The sequence below is a fragment of the Amblyomma maculatum genome, chromosome 1, assembly GCF_055883805.1.
Source record: "Amblyomma maculatum isolate TAMU_Amacu chromosome 1, ASM5588380v1, whole genome shotgun sequence".
NCBI lineage: Eukaryota > Metazoa > Arthropoda > Arachnida > Ixodida > Ixodidae > Amblyomma > Amblyomma maculatum.
Window position 1 is genome coordinate 285,683,022 of NC_139344.1, and position 18,430 is coordinate 285,701,451.

Genomic DNA, 18,430 nt, shown 5'->3' on the forward strand with positions numbered 1-18,430 from the left:
TGTGATACGCTGGCATAAAAACTATGACGGCCACCGACCTTTGCACCGAGTCGCTGTGCCTACAAATTTAAGTGCGCTGAAAGCCCCACCAAACACCGCGGCCATGGAAATCTGCCGCAAAAGAAATGCCATAAAAGCAAGCAACTGTGGTGCAGTATCACTTTACGTGCGTGCAGTGTTTTTGGTACTTTGACTCACGTTGCATACCCCGTCCGTGGGCAGTGCGTACGCGTACACTTGAAATGCGGCGTTTGTTGAACAAAGAAGCACAATTCTGCCGTCTGACTGTTTTACCGGTATAGGAGCGAGTGCAAGTGCAACATTTAAACATGTTTTTCAACGGCATGCGCTTTGAAGACACGGACGAACAAGAAATACGACGTGTTCGTCCGTGCCATAATCACGCAAGTATGACCTGTTGGAATGAAACAACTCGCCCAAGCCAAGCTATTAGCTAACACGCTTTTTCTTTTTGCAGGTATGTACCTGTATTGAAATATATACGGAATTATATAGACATGATTTGAGCCAATGCTTAAGTCATTCTGGCTCCCTTTGGTACAACACTTACTCCAAATTATTCATATTCTGATTACTGACTTCATTACCTTCCATCCAATCAAATCACTTGCCACCCTCTGAACGCTATCCTGATTGTCTTAAGTTGTATAATTCAGGAAAAATGCATTCCTCCAGAAAAAAAATCATCTTTCTAGAAGTGCTTACTGCATACAACTATGTAGTCAGTCACTTTCTTCCAGATTCACAGCTTCAAGGTCCAAAGCGAATTCAGTTTTTTGTCCTTGGGGAGTTGTGCAGGCTTATTTCACCTGAAGTTGCACGATTTGTGGACGGTAGAACACTACATATACGACTGCTTTTCGTTTTTCGTGACAGCATGTCCAACACGCAAGGGCTGTTGCCTGCACCCCTGCATTGCGAACGCCGATCACCTGTGAGCCGCGTTATGGTGCCAGCGTCACTGAAAAGTTTGAATCATGGCTTAGGCCACGAATATCCCGCGCGGCCTAACTCAGAAAGGCGGGAAAGAATTGCATGAGCGAATGCACACACAGTCCATTTCATGGTTACCTCCCTGCCCGAATACCATCAGATATTTCTTTTGGTTTTTAGTTATTTCTTTCGTTTATTCCATCTTATTCCTGATGTGCCAATCAACTAAACCTCAAAGTTTCAGCTCCATCGGAGCTGCAGCTATTTTTAAAAATAGTATATTTGTTTCATAATGAACAGCTTGCTGATATGGCAACCGGCGCTGACGATGACAACATAAACCGCGATGCCACCTGTTCTGCTGCACATGTTCTGTATGCACAAGCAGCGTCAACCGCGGTTATGGGAAGATTGGTTTGTGGGGTTTAGCATCCAAAAGCGACTCAGGCTATGAGAAACACCGTAGTGGAGGACTCCGGAAATTTCGACCACCTGGGGTTCTGTAACGTGCACTGACATCGCACAGCACACGGGCGCCTTGCTTTCCGCCTCCGTCGAAAAGCGGCCGCCGAGGCCGGGATTCGATCTCGCATCCTTGCGCACAGTAGTCTAGCTACAGTCGAGCGCCGTAACCACTGCGCGGTATGGTGCTTGCCGCAGTAGTATATATAAGCAATGCGGCGGACTAAGCAGCAGCCATATGCTGCTAACCCCGGTTACCGCAAACTAAACTTTTCGATCTCCGTTAGCGTTTTTAACCTAGGAAATATCGGCGTCTGTGGGCGGGATTCAGGAGCACGTCGGCGCCCGCCTCCAGAGTACGAAAGGAGCACGAGCTGGCCCGTTCGAATAACGTACACATTGTAAACTGAAACACGTCTCAAAAGCAACACGTACAATGTATAAAGTGCCGTCTGACGGCGCTTTTATACAATATTCGAATACCACCATGGCCTCCGAGATTACCTCCGCGCGAGGGTGATCTCGGAGGCCATGATACCACTCAACAGCGCGCTTTAGAGACCCTAACACCCTAACACTATACAGTGTCTTGAATATTTGGGGGCTGGGATTTAAAAAAATTCCTATGCGAAATCTACTACCCCATTCGAGCTGAAATAACGTTCACAAAGTAGCAAAATATAGTCTGCGTTATCTGATAAGTGATTCAACGGCCGGGCGCCAACGGCCGGGATGGAGCTTGTCTCACTGCTCGACAGATGACGCATCATGTTAAAATAGCTTTTCGACTCTCTTCTGCGAAAATTGTGCACGCCGCCAAGAGCAGTTTTTCCTCGATTTCGGAAAATCTAGGCAAGTACCGATGTTGAATCACTTATCAGATAACGTAGACGATATTTTGCTACTTTGTGAACGTTATTTCAGCTCGAATAGTGTAGTAGATTTTGCATAGGAATGTTTTAAAACCCAGCCCCCAAATATTCAAGACCCATATATCGAGGCACCCAAATACCCCGTCTTAACAGCATCGCTCGCGCTGCTCGTTGTCAGGCCGAAGTCTGGCCGCAGCCGCGTCATGAAAGTAGACGATAAGCTGTTCAGCACTGAAAGCTTACCTCAACGGGGCCGCCCGCGAGCGCGGAGGTAGACGGCACTCTGGCCGTCTGCTTTTTCCTAATCGTCGCTAGGCCTGAATCGCATCGAAGCCACGGCAGACGACACAATGGGGTACTCGATCACTCGATCACGAAACGTCCTTACACTCAAATCCACAGTTTCGTAGTGAAAGAAATGATTATTTTCGGCGACGCCTTAGCAGCGGAGCTAGAGAACAAAAACACGGGCACCACACCGGCGGCTGCGACTGTGGGTAAGAACTCGCGTCATATGCGCATGGGTCTGCATTTTTTCAAGAAACATTAATTCATTTTTAAAAACATTCATTTTTGAAGTTCCCTTTCGCACGGCCTATATTACGAGAAAAACAAATTTTAGCATACTTTTCTGACACTGGCGCAAGGGATCCGCCGCATCGCCGGCGCGGATGGAATTGTGGCGATTACAGCTGTAGGGCCGGCATTACACCTGCGTCCTTTTTACACCTTTTTCTTTCATGTTGATCGATGTGAAGTGTACCGTAACCATAGAGGTAATCGATTAGAAAATAGAAGAAACAAAATCACAAGCCGCCGGTGGCAACCGAACACGACCTCCTAGTTTCTGGCAATGTTACTAGACTAGGACTCAGGTACAGCGACGGTTGTGCAATCTTCCACTTTCTTTTATGTTGCGTGTAACTATCATATTGAGAGTGTTCGCCGGTATCATCCTCGTCCGGCAGATGTGGAATATCTTGTGTTACCGCGAGCGTCATGTGAAACGTGGTTTAAAGGGGAGGGTGGGAGCTATGCGACAAGATTCTTAGGCTACTTGCATCAAGGCTGTTGGACTGGAAGTCCTCATTGGGCTAATCAGCAAACGTAGGGGCATGGTTATGAGACACAAAGGCAGCCAACAGCCACTGACACGAAGGAATGTCATCATCATCATCAGCCTGATTATACCCACTGCAGGGCGAAGGCCTCTCCCATATTTCTCCACTTAACCCGGTTCTGTGCTAGCTGCATCCACTTGACCCCTGCGAACTTCTTAATCTCATCCGCCCACCTAACTTTCTGCCGCCCCCTGCTACGCTTTCCTTCCCTTGGAATCCAGTTTGTTACCCTCAGCGACCATCGGTTATCCTCTCTTCGCACTACATGCCCTGCCCATGTCCATTTATTCTTCTTAATTTCTACTAGAATGTCGGTAACTTGAGTTATTTCTCTGACCCACTCTGCACGCTTTCTATCTCTTAATGTTACCCCTACCATTTTTCGTTCCATAGCCCTCTGGGTTGTCCTCAACTTAAGTAGAACTCTCTTGGTTAGCCTCCACGTTTCAGCCCCATAAATGAGTACAGGCAAGATGCAACTGTTGTATACTTTCCTCTTGAGCGATACCGGTAAGCTGCTAGTCATAATCTGCGAGTGCTTGCCAAATGCGCTCCATCCCAATCGTATTCTTCTTGTATTTCCTTTTCCTGGTCCGGATCTGCGGTTACTACCTGTCCTAAGTAGACATATTCGTCTGCTACTTCCAGTATTTCGCTACCTAATGTAAACTGCTGTTCCTTCCCGAGGCTGTTGAACATTACCTTAGTTTTCTGCATATTGATTTTCAAGCCTACCTTTCTACTTTTCCTGTCTAGGTCATCAATCATTATTTGCAGTTCATCCCCCGAGTTGCTTAGCAAGGCAATGTCATCAGCAAATCGCAGATTACTGAGGTATTCTCCATCTACCCTTATCCCTAACTGCTCCCATTCCAAGTCTCTGAATACTTCCTCTAAACAATCTGTGAATAGTACTGGGGAGATTGTGTCTCCTTGCCTAACACCTTTCTTTATGGGAATTTTGTTACTTTCTTTATGCAGAACTATGGTTGCTGTGCAGCCGCTATATATATCTTCCAGCACTTTCACGTATGGCTCGTCTACCCCCTGATTTCGCAATGCCTGCATCACCGCCGAGGTTTCAACTGAGTCAAATGCTTTTTCGTAATCAATGTATGCTATGTATAAGGGCTGGTTATATTCCGAGCATTTTTCTATCACCTGATTGATGGTATGGATATGATCGATAGTAGAGTACCGTTTCCGAAACCCTGCTTGATCCTTTGCTTGATTGCAGTCTAAGGTTGTCCTGATTCTATTAGCGATTACCTTAGTAAATACCTTATACGTAACAGACAGTAAGTAGGCTGATTGGTCTTTAATTTTTAAGGTGCTTAGAGTCCCCTTTCTTGTGAATGAGGATAATGTTTGCATTCTTCCATGGTTCCGGTACCGTCGATGACACCAGGCACTGCGTATACAGGGTGGCCAGTTTTTCTAGCACAATATCCCCCCCCGTCCCTCAGCAAATCTGTAGTTATCTGATCCTCTCCAGCTGATTTCCCCCTTTTCATAGTTTCTAGTGCTTTCTTGACCTCGTCCTTCGTCACTGGTGGAACGTCTGACTGTTTTTCCCTACCGCCAATCTCATTATGGTCCTGACTGCTTTGGCTACTGTAGAGGTCTGTATAGAACTCCTCGGCTACTTTGACTATCTTTTCCATATTTGTGATGACGTTGCCCGCCTTGTCCCTTATCGCATACATCTGGTTTTTGCCTATGCCCAATTTCTTCTTTACCGCTTTAAGGCTTCCCCCGTTCTTTACAAGAAGGAATGTATACGATTTTTATGGTATTGATTGAAGTGAAGTAATCAAGCATTCATAGAGATAACCGATTAAAAACAAGAAAACATCACATGCCGTATCCGAACCCACGACCTCCAAATTTCGCGTCCGTTGCTCTGTAGACTGAGGTACGGTGACGGCTATGTCTTTCAGTTTCTTGACTATTTATTTCGCGTGCAACCTCTTCTTAACTGTGTTCGCCAACGTAACCCTAGTCTCGAGCGAAAGATATGGAATGTCTTGCGTTACCGCGAGCGTCATGTGGAACGCGATTTAACGGGGAGGGTGGGAGCTACATGATAAGATTCTTAGGCTACCTAGAATCAAGGCTGTCGGCACCGCCTATACGGGCGAGTCAAAAACAAACAACGACGAACGCACTCCACCTCGACTGATCGTTAGTCGGCGGAAGTTTAGGCGGAAGGGCTTCCCTATCGGTGGATGGTGAAGGGTGCGAGAGGGCCTCGGGCCGGACCCTGGGTGATTTACATTGCGACTGACGGCTGCAGGGCTGAGCCCATCAAATAAGTGACTTCCGTCCGATGCCTTTTCCACTAGTCCAACTAAGTTTTATTAAATAAAAAAAAAACAACACAACTAGCACACTTTACATTCAGATTACCCGGCGCCGAGCCTACTATCGGCCACCGCCACGAACTTCCGCCCTACTTCAGACAGCTCTTCTTTAACCTACGGCCCCGGGCCACCACCAGTCACACACGACTGGCCCGCACGGCTGCCGTCCAGCAAAAGCCCCACACACTCGCTCGCGCACCCCGATGTCGAGCAACTCCCGCCAAAAATTACCGTTTAGCCAGTTACAACACCCTCGCAACATTACAACCAATGAACAATTTTCCCGCCACTTTTTCCGGAATTAAACACAATTCATACAGAAAAAAAAACACAAAATCACGCATCAGCGAAGCTGCTCGCCGCTCTGGCAAGCTCCGCCAAAAAGAAAACATGCAGAGATGCACGGTGCCGGACATTTCTATCGTCGCCTCGCGCGCAGAGCGTCTTCGAAAGACAACACGCTGCTCTGCCGTTTCGGACGAGAGACCCGAAACCTGAGCCGGCATCCCCGGAGCGGCAAATCCCAGTTTTTCCGGGAAGCGCGACGCCATTTTGTGGGCCAAGCTACAGTGCCCTCTCAAGCTCAAGCCCCCTTTTCCTTGCGCCCCCGCAGAGCCTTTTCGTGGGTCCAGCCCGCTCTGCCTTACCGTCCTCATTTGACCGGCGTGCACTATTTTTCTCCCTCTGACTTCTCCACGACGCACTCTGGCTGCGTCGTGACAGAGCTACGGAGCCTACATGTTTCGCCGCAGCGGTGGTGCCATCCTTTGTGGGGGCACTTGCCGCAGCCCGCTAAAGACCAGTGTTGCCAGATGAGCTAGCGGCTCATCATCAGGTTACCATTTTAGTTTTTTACCATTCGCACGGTGCACCCCCCCCCCCCCCAAAAAAAAAAAGAAAAAAAAAAAAAGACGGCAGTTACTCGCGCATGCTGCGAGCATGAAAATGAATAAGTCTGGGCACGTATATATGACGCACAACACATACGCCGTCATGGATAAGCAATAAACTTGTTTATCATTACAACCGCGCTACCGGTGGAAAAGGAATAAAGAAATACTAATGAGAAGGAGCGGTTCATATAAGTGGGAAGCGAAAGAGGAGAAAAAGATCACCGTGTTTGTCAACGCACGCAACTATATGGGTTCAGACAAGTTTGTTGGGTTGCCAGAAACTATAATGTGATTAAGAACAGGGCGAAATCTCCTGGACATGAAAAAAATGAAAACGTTATCTTTTCAAGCTGCTGCAGGAGTTCTGTAATACTCGCAGATGTGTGCATGCCTTTTGTTAGCAGCGCGGTGGGGAGCTGTGAAACTGAGCTTGTTCTAGCATGGCCGGTCTCGAGGGAGAGCGCGCGCTCTTACTCGAAATTTAGCAGCTTGCCGCCGGAGGAAGTAGCCTTTGTAGATGCTGCCGGAAGGGCAAGCCCATTTATGGTTGCAGCGGTAACGAATGGGTCGGGTAGACCGATCACCACGGTCACCCTGAAAACTAGATCTCCTGAGACAGCTGAGGAAGTGGCTGTAGCTCTAGCCTGCGCCCAGACAAAGGCGCGTTTCGCGATCTGTGACAGCAAAACTGTCATACGAAATTACAGTCGTGGGTTGATCGCTCCCCAGGCAATTCGAATATTACACCAATCTCGCGAACTATACAACTGATTTGGACTCCAGCGCACACTGGCGTTCCCGGCAACTAATCCGCCCATGCCACGGCTCGAGGGCTCTACCACCGAGCCGGCGGCAGAGAGGGGGCTTGGAGCGGGGAGCATAGAGTGTGCCAAATCTTACACAGAGATTCTGAAGCATTATAGACTCAGTAGACGGGTGGCTGCTGCGCCAGCCCCTACCCTAAATTGCAGGCAGGCCGTCGCCTGGCGTCGCCTTCAGACTGTGATCATTCCCACACCCGCTCCTGGTGAGCCATATGCTCCCAGGAGAAAGATCAGAATTGTGTGCAAACTGTGACTCGAGAGGGACCCTGGAACACATCCTCTGGGACTGCCCCTTTTCTCCCGGGAGGGGTCTAAATCTGACGCCGCAACTCTGGGAGACCATGCTGCGCTGCTCGGACCCTGGGCTCCAGCTAGCCGCCATCCAGCTGGCCTGGGACGCCGCCGGCCAACAACGTCTGCCGGCCTACGTCAGAGGCGGGGCACCCGCCATCCATCCCAAGCGACGGAGGGCCGCAGCCTTTTCATCCGCCGGAATAAATAAAAATTTCTGCTCTCTCTCTCCTCGAGATCGACCGTGGTTCTAGTAACATTGGACCACACCAGTTCTTTGAAAGAGGGTGGGGAGGGGAGATAGGGCTCGTAAGCGCGCGCGGCGCACCAAGGAGAGATGGGCTTTACTATGGTACAGGGGGGCTCGCTCGCTCCCTCCCTCCTGTCCCTTTGTAGCTCTTAGGCTGCCGTCGCCTCAGGGGCCGGGGGTAAATGCAGAAAGAAGGGATGTGTCATCCGCAAGGCCCAGTCGGAGAAGCCAAAAATGGCAAAAAGGAAAAAGTTGCCCACGATTACGTTACTTCCTAATGCGAAATTTGAGTGCAGCTCATCAACAGTTTCACCTTTTCGATAGAATGAGGCAAATAGTTCGAGCAAGACATGTATGTACAATTACAGACAACTTTTTAATTTTCACACGTATTCCTCCAAGAAACACTCCACTAACAGTTCTTGGCTGTCATGAAAGAAGCTTTGTGGCCGGAAAAATGAAGAGAGCAATTGAGTTATCGGGAGGCTGTGGGAAGCAGCGCGTGGGCCCATAGGAACGTTATGCGGCGAACAGATAGCAGCGACTGACTAATGTCGCTGAGCTGACGCCGCTAGCGAGTGAAGCGAGTGAGAACGGGATGCACGCAACCGGAGAGCACCCTCGCCGCCACGCACCCCCTCCTCTTTCTCCACTGCGGCGACGGTGTTCTACGCCGTCACGTTGTCTTGACTCTCTAGCGGCGGCAGCGGCTGCTAGCGCTGCCTCCGGCGACCCCCCCCCCCCCCCCCCCCCTTTTTTTTCCTCGCGTTCTCCGGCTGCTGCGCGCCCCATCGTTCGCGGTTGAGTGTATCCCCCACCCCTTTTCCTGCGAGGCTTCAGTTGCCGAAGCGCCGGCTCGAACTGGGGGGGTGATGAAAGGGGGAGGGGGGGGGGCTAGTTACGAGGCCGACGACGCCGACGCGAAACCAAGGAACGGCCGGGCGCGGAAGAGCTGCGCTCTAAAAGAAACGTAGGATAGATGGGGAGGCTGTTTATTTTTTTTAGACCCAGCGCTTGTGGTTGTTGCTGCGCGCTTACGCTGCCTCCTCCATAAGCGTTAATTTAATGGTATACTGAATAAAAAAATTGCCGTCGAGATTTCCAGTGCAGATGGTACCAATCGCATTGGGAGTGACCAAAACAATCCACTTTATGAACAGAAATGAGCGGAAAGTAAGCATTTTAATGAATATTTCTCAAATCGCCGCACCTAGCGGGCTCCTGTGAAAGCTCTGACAAAACCGGATATCACGTCACAACTACCCCCATCGTGGCCGGTCGCACCTGTTCCTTTTTCCTTTCCCCCGTGGCACTCACAAAGCGCAGAGACGGACGTGCTTTTTTTTTTTTTTTTTGCTGCTCGTTTTTCTGCGCACAATTCATCGTTTTCTCCCACCGCGCAAACAATCCCCCTCGACCTCTCTCGCGTGCAGCATTCCACACTTCGCAGCATTGTGCATGGCGCGACGCGGTGGAACCAACACTGCGTGTAGCCGGTCAACCAACTTCAGGTGTGGGGGCGGCGGCGGCGAGATCGCGGGGCCATGACGTTGCTGAGGGTAGTTGTGGTGTCACACCGGCCGGCTCACAGTCGGAAGCGCGCAGCCTCTTACCCGGCGGCCGCTCTGAAAACGTCAAAAATACAGCCATCCGCTCAAAACTAACACGATTTGTCTGTACTAGTGTAATCGTGTCTTAAGAATGCAATTGTGGTGCTTTCTGAATATTCTTGGATATTTGTTCAGTATAAATTTAAGAGCTTGTCGGAGACACTACAAGACATGTGACCGCTTCTAATGCCTTTCTTTAATTTCTTCCTTCGTTGACTTTCTTTTAAATTGTCCTGTGCATAATTTCGTTCTTTTGCGCCTATACATATGTTACATGTGCTCCGGTTTGTGCTTGCCACATATTTGTGAATAGCAGATCTGTTAAATGTCGCCGACGTACAGAGTACAGCTACGGCGGGAAACCATCGCCATTGTCGGACTCAGAGAACGTCGTCATCTTGGAAGCCACGGAGCTGGTGGAATAGGGAAATCAGGGAAGCTATTGAACAACGACGGGCTGCTTCAAGGGAACACCGAGTGGCAAAGAAAGCACAGGTATCTCAGGAGGAAATCGACCAAAAAAGATCTGTGAAATGTCGCCGACGTACAGAGTACAGCTACGGCGGGAAACCATCGCATTGTCGGACTCAGAGAACGTCGTCATCTTAGACCATGAGTATATATCCTTGCAGCATGCCTTTGACCCATACGGGGTTCTGTATAACCCCCTACCAATACCAAATGTTCTGTTGTCGTATCCTGCTCGAAATAACTGCGCAAAGCATGACTTTCAAAAACTAGGCGAAATTTCGTCAGGGTTACACGCAAGGGAGTGCGTGGACTTGTTTTGCTGGCTGCAATATGGACAGCATTTGCGCTGAAAATTGAGAAGCCGTGCATAACAGGTGTGCGTGCCACCAAAACGCCACCGAACGCTCAAGGCAGCTATTTGCGCAAATTGTCTTGAGTGCGCGGTGCGCCGCAATCAATTAGTAACAATATACTACGCGCCCGGCTTTGTAGATATATTTCGGACAGCGTCTCTTCTGCTCGCAGGAACCCACGCTTGCTCGTGCAGTGTTTGTATATTTAGGAGTGTATACAGGACGGTTTGTTGTTTTCACGTGTACACATTGTTTTGAAAACTGTCCGTGCGGTCTGTGCAAACGGATTTTGCAGTGGGGCGGACATTATGTGCGCGATACCGCTTGATGATTAGGCTATAATTTAGTCATAATGAATTCTCATTTCAATGGGTAAATCATATTGAATTGAAAGCCGTGAACAGAGCAAAAGAGCCCTGTTTTAAAATTTTCTCAATCGACCCCTGGATTAATTGCCCCCCTTCCTTCTAGCAAGGGTCTTCTTGATTTCCCCACATGCACGCGTCTTCACGTGCTGTACAGGACCGGTTTCGCCACCGCGGGCAGCCACTCTTAGCAGGAGGAAGAGAATAACAAAACAAGCAAAAAGACACACACGCCGCGTGTGCACTGCGTCTGTTTAGCAATTACAGCTCTTTGTGCCTTACGTGCTGTATACATGAAGTGCACGTCATAGCCATCGCAGAAATGTTGAAACCGAATCGGAGTCTACCAAGAAATGAAATTCTGTTATAAACTATTTCGCGTCCTAGGTGAATACCAAAACATCATTTTGGAGTAGAAAACACCAACTGAAATCAAGTGTGAACGGTGAACAATATGCATAAATAGGCGGTTGAATAGTTACAGTAATGGATTATTGTGTCAGAATTCTTTACGACCGTGAGTGCAATAAATATTACTCATATTGCTCCGAGTTTTCAGCTCTGGCATTGGCAACCTTATCCAAAGTACTGACTAGCAGTGACAAGTTGTTTACAGCTGTTGATGAAAAGGCAGGCCACCATCCTATTATTGCAGGCATATTTGCTCCTTTTTGTACCTCTGTTTCTTGCAAGCAAACCTTAATTTCGTTCCCTATTCCTAGGGACGCTGGACCTCTTGTAACAACCACTGTTTTCGCTTTTAGTCACGGTACAAAAAGAGGAAATGTGCATGCATTTATAGGCCAGCCTATCTCTCCATTAACAGCAGCAAATAACATGTCACTGCTGCTCGGTTCCTTGGATGTGGAATTGTCAATGGGGGTATCTGAGATGCCGAGCAATTGCCGTAATATTTATAGCAACCACTGCAGTTAGAAAAAAAGGTAACGCTGCACCACTGCAACTGCTGGATGCACCTTATAATGGGCCTTAATTTTATTGCCTATTCATATAGATGCTGGACCTCTTGCTACTGGCTTTGTTCAGTAACCGCCTTTCATTGGTTTAATTCCTATCTGTCCACCACTTTCTTGTTGCTTTGAGTGCGACCATTTCCTTTCATTGTCCAAATCTTCTTTTTATCGCTTGTGAATGATTTCTCCTAAATATACATTTTTTTGCCCCTTTAGGTGCACATCTGGAGTGGTTTTCACGTGGAAATGGATCGATTGAGTTGTATCACTTGTGACCTGTGTCCAGAAGACATGTGTTCTGTGGTTGGAAGGGGAATTAAATCAGAAGGTAATCACTGGAAAAGCCTTCCTAAAAAACCTAAAGATGGCACAAAAGCGAAATTCAGAACAGGGTGAGTGATTTCTTCTCTGTTATCCCACATCATGTGCTAGGTGATGTGACTATAGATAGAGCACCTTAGTGTAATTCTGTGGTATACTCGCTGAAAATTGTGTAAACACCAAATTATTTGTTGTGCATTTTTTTTAGTGCCATGCGCATTGGAATAAAACAAGGTCATCCACGCAAGGCATTAGATGCGTGGATGACTTAGTGTTCTTATGTGAATATGGAATAATTTGTCAAATATATCAAAATGTTAAAAATTGATATGTTTACTGTTAAGCGGAGTAGGATAGGATAGGATAGGATAGGATAGGAAATACGTTAGTTTCTCTACGAGGGTCTTGTGCTAGTAGCGGAAGAGTTCCATCTTCCGTCTTCTCACAGGGTCGGTGCCCCTATTCCAGGGCTCCGCTGAGCTTCGCTGCTCGCTGGGCGTGCTGGATTAAACCTAGTTGGCAATCCAAATCGCCGCTGGAGAGCCGGCTCTCCCACTGTTCCGCACTCGGGTCTTTACGAAAGCTGTCGTTATTTTTACATTGCCACGTGATGTGGTATAGCGAAGGTTTGCTACCACACCATGGGCAGGTGTCTCGATATTGTGACGGGTAAATTTTGCTCAGGGTATGCAGGTTAGGGAATGTTCCTGTCTGCAGTCTTCGCCAGTACACGGCCTCTTGTTGTTTTAGATCCCGATGAGGCGGCGGATAGCGGATCCGTACCCCCTTATAGTAGTTAAGAATGTCGGAGTACGTAGGGCCGACTCGCTCGGGTAGATCGTCCGATTGGGAGGAAGCTCGGCTCGTGTACCCTCGAGCTACCTGATCGGCGCGTTCGTTCCCCGCTATGCCGGTGTGTCCTGGCACCCAGTAGATGTTGTGTTTGACTTTTGATGGGGTCGTGCTATGGAGGAGCCTGAGGGCGGCGCGACCTATGCGGCCGTTCATGTAGTTACGGCACGCTTCTCTAGAATCTGTAAGAATGGTAAGGGACGTGTTGCTTCGATACCGGGCTACCACCGCAAGAGCAACGGCCAGCTCCTCCCCTTCGGTTACCGTGCATTCCCTGACTGAGGCGCTAGCTAGTTCCTTTAGGTTGGAATCAATAGCTACCGCGACTGCGCTATTATGTGAGCTTCCTGTATACGAAGCCGCGTCCGTGTATACCGTGGTGGATCTTGTAGCTAAATTTAGTTGTACATACTTCGCCCGGGCTGCTCTACGGGCCACATGCAAGTTGGGGTCCATGTTCCGGGGAAGGGAGCTAACCTTTAGCGTCTGGCGAATTGCGTCCGGTATGCTCGCAGTACGGTTCTCGATTTCCGCAGTTGCACCTAGCCCCAGTCGCCTAAGAAGCGAGCGCCCCGTAGGAGTCTGCTGGAGCCTGGCTATCTGCGTGACCAGTTGGGCTTCTTTGATCTCTTCGAAGGTGTTGTGAACGCCAAGAGCTAGCAGTTTTGCGTTAGAGGTGTTCATTGGTAGGTGCAGGGCTGTCTTGTAAGCTTTGCGGATGATGATATCTGCACTTTCCACTTCTCCTTTGTTGAGGTTGAAATACGGGAGGGCGTAGCCTACGCGACTGAGTACCAGGCTCTGAACCAGGCGCAGGGTATCCCCCTCTCGCATACCGCTCCGCTTCTGCGACACACGCGTGATCATCCTGGCGACCTGAGTGGTCGATTGCTTGAGAAGGCCGAGCGTATGGCTGCATCGCTGATTGTTCTGAAGCCACATTCCTAAGACTCGTATCTTGTCTCGTTCGGGAAGTAGCTTTCCTTCGAGGGAGACATTGAGGGTCCCTTCTTTGTGTTTCCCTTTGTGAACTCGCAAGAGTTCGGATTTTTCTGTGGAGCAGGCGAGACCTCGTGCATGGACATATTCTTCTACGCAGGTAGCCGCTGCTTGCAGCCGTTCTTCTTTCTGGCCGAGCGATCCGGAGGTAACCCAAACCGTGAAGTCGTCAGCGTACATGGCGTGCTGTATGCCTTCGATCTTCTCAAGTTGTCTAGCGAGTCCGATCATAGCCACATTAAAAAGTAGTGGCGAGATGACGGACCCTTGAGGTGTGCCTTTGTTGGGGGTCGAGCATTTATCGCTGCGAAGGTCTCCGAGCCCAACCGTTGCAGTTCGGTTGGAGAGAAAGGCCTTCACTTAGCTGTGAATCTTCACGCCACAGTGGAGGTTGTCGAGTCCTTCCATTACAGCCGCATGGCTAACGTTGTCAAAGGCCCCTTTAATATCAAGGGCCATGACCGCGTTCTCGCCAGCGCTCGGGACATTGGTGAGGACTTCCTCTTTGAGTTGTATGAGGACGTCCTGCGTGGAGAGGTGAGCTCGGAAGCCGAACATGCTGTGGGGGTACAGCTCTTCATCCTCCATGTAATTTTGGAGCCTCCGAGTAACGACACGCTCGTAGAGCTTGCCTAGGCAGGAGGTGAGTGAGATAGGTCGGAGGTTTTCGATCTGGAGTTTCTTACCCGGTTTTGGGATCATTACGACCTCTGCATGCTTCCACTCTTCAGGAACCGTTGCCCGTTGAGGAAGGTTGTCAATTGGTCGACTGCCCCGTCGCTGAGGTTGCGTATGAGTGCATTATGGATCTTGTCTGCACCCGCCGCCGTGTTGCGCGTAATACACACGCTGCATATCATAGCTTTAATTTGCCTAATTAGTAACTGCTCTTTCTTAAATTGTAGTCTACTATAGTATGCATGGGTTATCTTATAGTTTTATTTAACTGGTGAACAATTTGCAACGGAAGACGGTTGTGACATTATAGGGGCTTTAGGTATAGCAGAAGGCACGAAAAACTAATATATTCGATGATTGCCTAAACCAGCCTTTTCGATGAGACGTAATGAAAATAAATATAGATGTGTTCGGATAAGAACTGTAACCGAGGTCCCGCGACCATTTCTTATCTTCAATTAAATTTTTATATGTGTTGGGCTAATGTCTCGACACAATGGAATGACTCTTAGTTTTGCAACATGCGGAGTAGTTTCCTCGAAAAAAAAAAGCCGTGCATCACTAGAGTCAGAAAACGTCGTTTTTGCCATTTCAAAAAGTTGCAAGTTTGGAGGCCTGCTACTTGAGCACTAACATTTTTCATATATTTTTTCTTACTCACCACGTCTAAGTAACTTTTCCTTTTATAAGAACTCTTGTCTTGTTTATGAAGTTGATTTAGTAAAAAAAATGGCGAAACTTTGCTTTGGGAGGAGTGCGCTATAAATATGTTCATTTTCAAACTTACATACTGGCATGATGCTTTGTGTTGTTTGCACTAAAACATTTTCGGTTTATTGCACAGGTTATACTTTTAATTTAGGGCAGAATTGGGAGCTCTAGATCTCTAGGTGTGTTCCCCACAACGCCACCAAAACTCGTGCGCCAAAGCGATTTGCTTATGATAGTATATTTAAAGAGCACATTAAAATCGTCTTAAAAAATACACTATTGTTAACTATTGCCAAAATCGAGAAATGGAATAATACAATTACGAAACTGAATTGAATACTACTGCACCTCGCAATAAAAAAGAAGGCAGAATAGAGAAAACAATCAGCTTTCACTTGCGTTCTGCCATGAAATTTCCATAAATAACGAATTTATGCCATTTCAAGCTATATTCAACCCTTGCCAACAAGCAGAAAAAGACCTTATAAGCACTGAGAAGGCTTTGGAAATTACATAAATTAAAATTTAACTAAATGCAACAAGTACTAAACTGAATTTTGATACCTACTCCATAAGGGAAAGCCATAAGCACATCTATAGAATATAAAAGCATCTGTTTTTACATTGATATTGTTACTTTGCATAATGCAATAGTTCTAGTGACTGATAATACTAATTTACTCAGCATTGCTTCCAGAAATTTCGATAAAGATCGAAATTGTGGTAGTTTCTTAGATTCGAATCAGCTTTAGATCCTTTGCTATTTTGGAATTTTGGCCGATTTCAAAGTAATCAGCAGAAAGAACAAACAAATCATGAGTTTCAAACTTTTCCAAGATTAAAAAACATAACCTGGATAATACAGAGCAATAGTTTCAGTTGCTAAATTTTATTTAATCATGCCAGAATGAAAGGCTGAATTTGGTAATTTTCAGAAACTCTCAGTTTTATATTTATTGTTATATTTTTAAACATTATAATGCAACACTTTTTTTAGTCCGTGATATTTCGAGGTACTGAAGATTCTTGCGAGAGTTGAATAAAAATCGAAGATTATTTTTTAATTGGAATCAAATTTGCCCCTTTCTTTTCTGTTTTCCAATTTTGGCTGATTTTGACGCGTTGTGGAGAACGCACCTAATGGTCCAGAGCTCCCAAACGTTGCCTGAAAATAGAAACATAAGACGCGTCAGAAAGAGAAAAAGTTTTAGTGCAAGCAACGTAAACGCGTCATGCCAGTGTGTAAGGTTAAAAATGAATATTTTTGCAGCACGTTGCTCTGGAAACAAAGTTCACCATTTTTACTAAATTGGCTGCAACAACCAAACATGTTTTCAATGGTTCTTATAAAAGTAAACGTTACATAAATTTAGTGAGTAAAAAATAATGGATGACAAAAACTTGTTCCGCTAGCAGCAGGTCTCCAAACTCGCAATTTTTTGAAATGGCAAAAATGATGACCCCCCCCCCCCCTCTCTCCTAGTGTTATAAGATGTTTTTCCCGAGAAAACTACACCGGATCACGTATAACTAAGGATCACTCTTCGTCTCGAGAGATTTTCCCACCACATATAAAAATTATATTGAAAGCAAAAAAATGGTCATGGGACCTCGATTGCCATTGTTATTTGAGCACATCCACATATATGAGCGGGTTTGTAGTTTCACTTGTTCGGACCGAAAAAGTAGATGAGAAAAATATCACCTGCAAAATCAGTAGTGGCCAGTGGTGAATTTCATGTGCTTGATCCATATGCGCATGTTCAATGCATTGTTATTGAGGAGGAAACGTAAATCTAAATTTAAGTCTCCATTCAGCTACTCATTTGCTTTGTAGGGCGTCCGCATTCAGTGGAGGCAAAACGAAAAAGGCGCCCATCTGCAATGTAGGGAACAGTGTCAGTCTGAGTCGCCTTGAGGGCGTTGAAGCCTGCATACAATCTCGTACACCATTAGGTGTTATTCTCAGCTGTAGCAGTATGCGCCTCGGATTAAAAAAAAAATTACTATTGACATCTTTGTTTGTGCACGCAAATCAAAGAGCAGTTTGCTTCAAGTGTACATGATGCTTGCTGCTTTTGTTTCTTAAAGAAAATAACTGTTGGAAGGAATTGCTGCTCTCAACTTCTTTTCAGCAGGAATTTGGCATGACCGGCCGGGTGATGCACGTGCTTAATGTTCATGAAAGAACCACCAAAGCCAGTTTTCCTCGGTTCTCAGGAAATGAATAGGCTGCGGAACTGTGTTGATATTCATTATATGGCTTATATTATTCAATTTTGCTGCTAATTTCAGGGAGCACTAATTATGCCTGAACTCAGACCCAGAATGGCCAGACATGGACTGCTTCAAGTGCTACAACAAGCATATTACTTGTATTCTTCGCCACCTGTTGAGTCAGAATAAATAATTTGACAAATTCTACTGGAAGCAAGGCTCATAGATCAGTGCACATATTGCCTATATCCATCGCACACTTCCTCAAGGCAGTGACGGTGGTATTGTGGTATCTTTTGCAGTGGTCTGATGAAGTGTGGCTAGGGTCAGCTGTGCGTGACAGTCGCATATCTACATGATTAATCATGTGGAATAATGTAATTTACATTTGTAATGTCATAGGGTTGGCATCTGTATGAGTGTACGATATGATTGATTTCTGACACAGATTCTGGTATCATATGGATCTTTATATGGATCATATAGATCACATTTGTCTGATCTCATATAGATCATATAGTATCATATGGATCATATAAGATCATATGTGTATGATGCAATAACCTCGTACAACTTGATTTATGTGAGATCATACTGACATATTCTAGTGGAAATCAAGAAGAAATGGGCATGGGCAGGACATGTAGTGCGAAGAGAAGATAACCGATGATCGCTTAGGGTAACAAACTGTATTCCAAGGGAAGGAAAGTGCAGCAGGTGGTGACAGAATTAAAGTTACGTGGGCGGATGAGGTTAAGAAGTTCGCAGGGTTCAGGTGGATGCAGTTAGCACAGGACCGGGTTAATTGGAGGAATATGGGAGAGGCCTTCGCCCTGCAGTGGGTATAGT

The 18,430-nt window shown here is 46.9% G+C and overlaps 1 protein-coding gene and 1 long non-coding RNA gene across 5 annotated transcripts in view; one reads left to right on the forward strand and one right to left on the reverse strand.

Moving 5' to 3' along the window:
- The window catches only part of RhoBTB (Rho-related BTB domain containing), a 302,716-nt gene that overhangs the window by 67,845 nt on the left and 216,441 nt on the right, over positions 1 to 18,430 (reverse strand). The window lies entirely within an intron of this gene.
- On the forward strand, positions 2,144 to 17,789 carry LOC146206737 (uncharacterized). Its single transcript, XR_014704499.1, has 3 exons — positions 2,144 to 2,268; positions 12,020 to 12,195; positions 17,660 to 17,789. It is a non-coding gene; the product is annotated as an uncharacterized LOC146206737 (long non-coding RNA).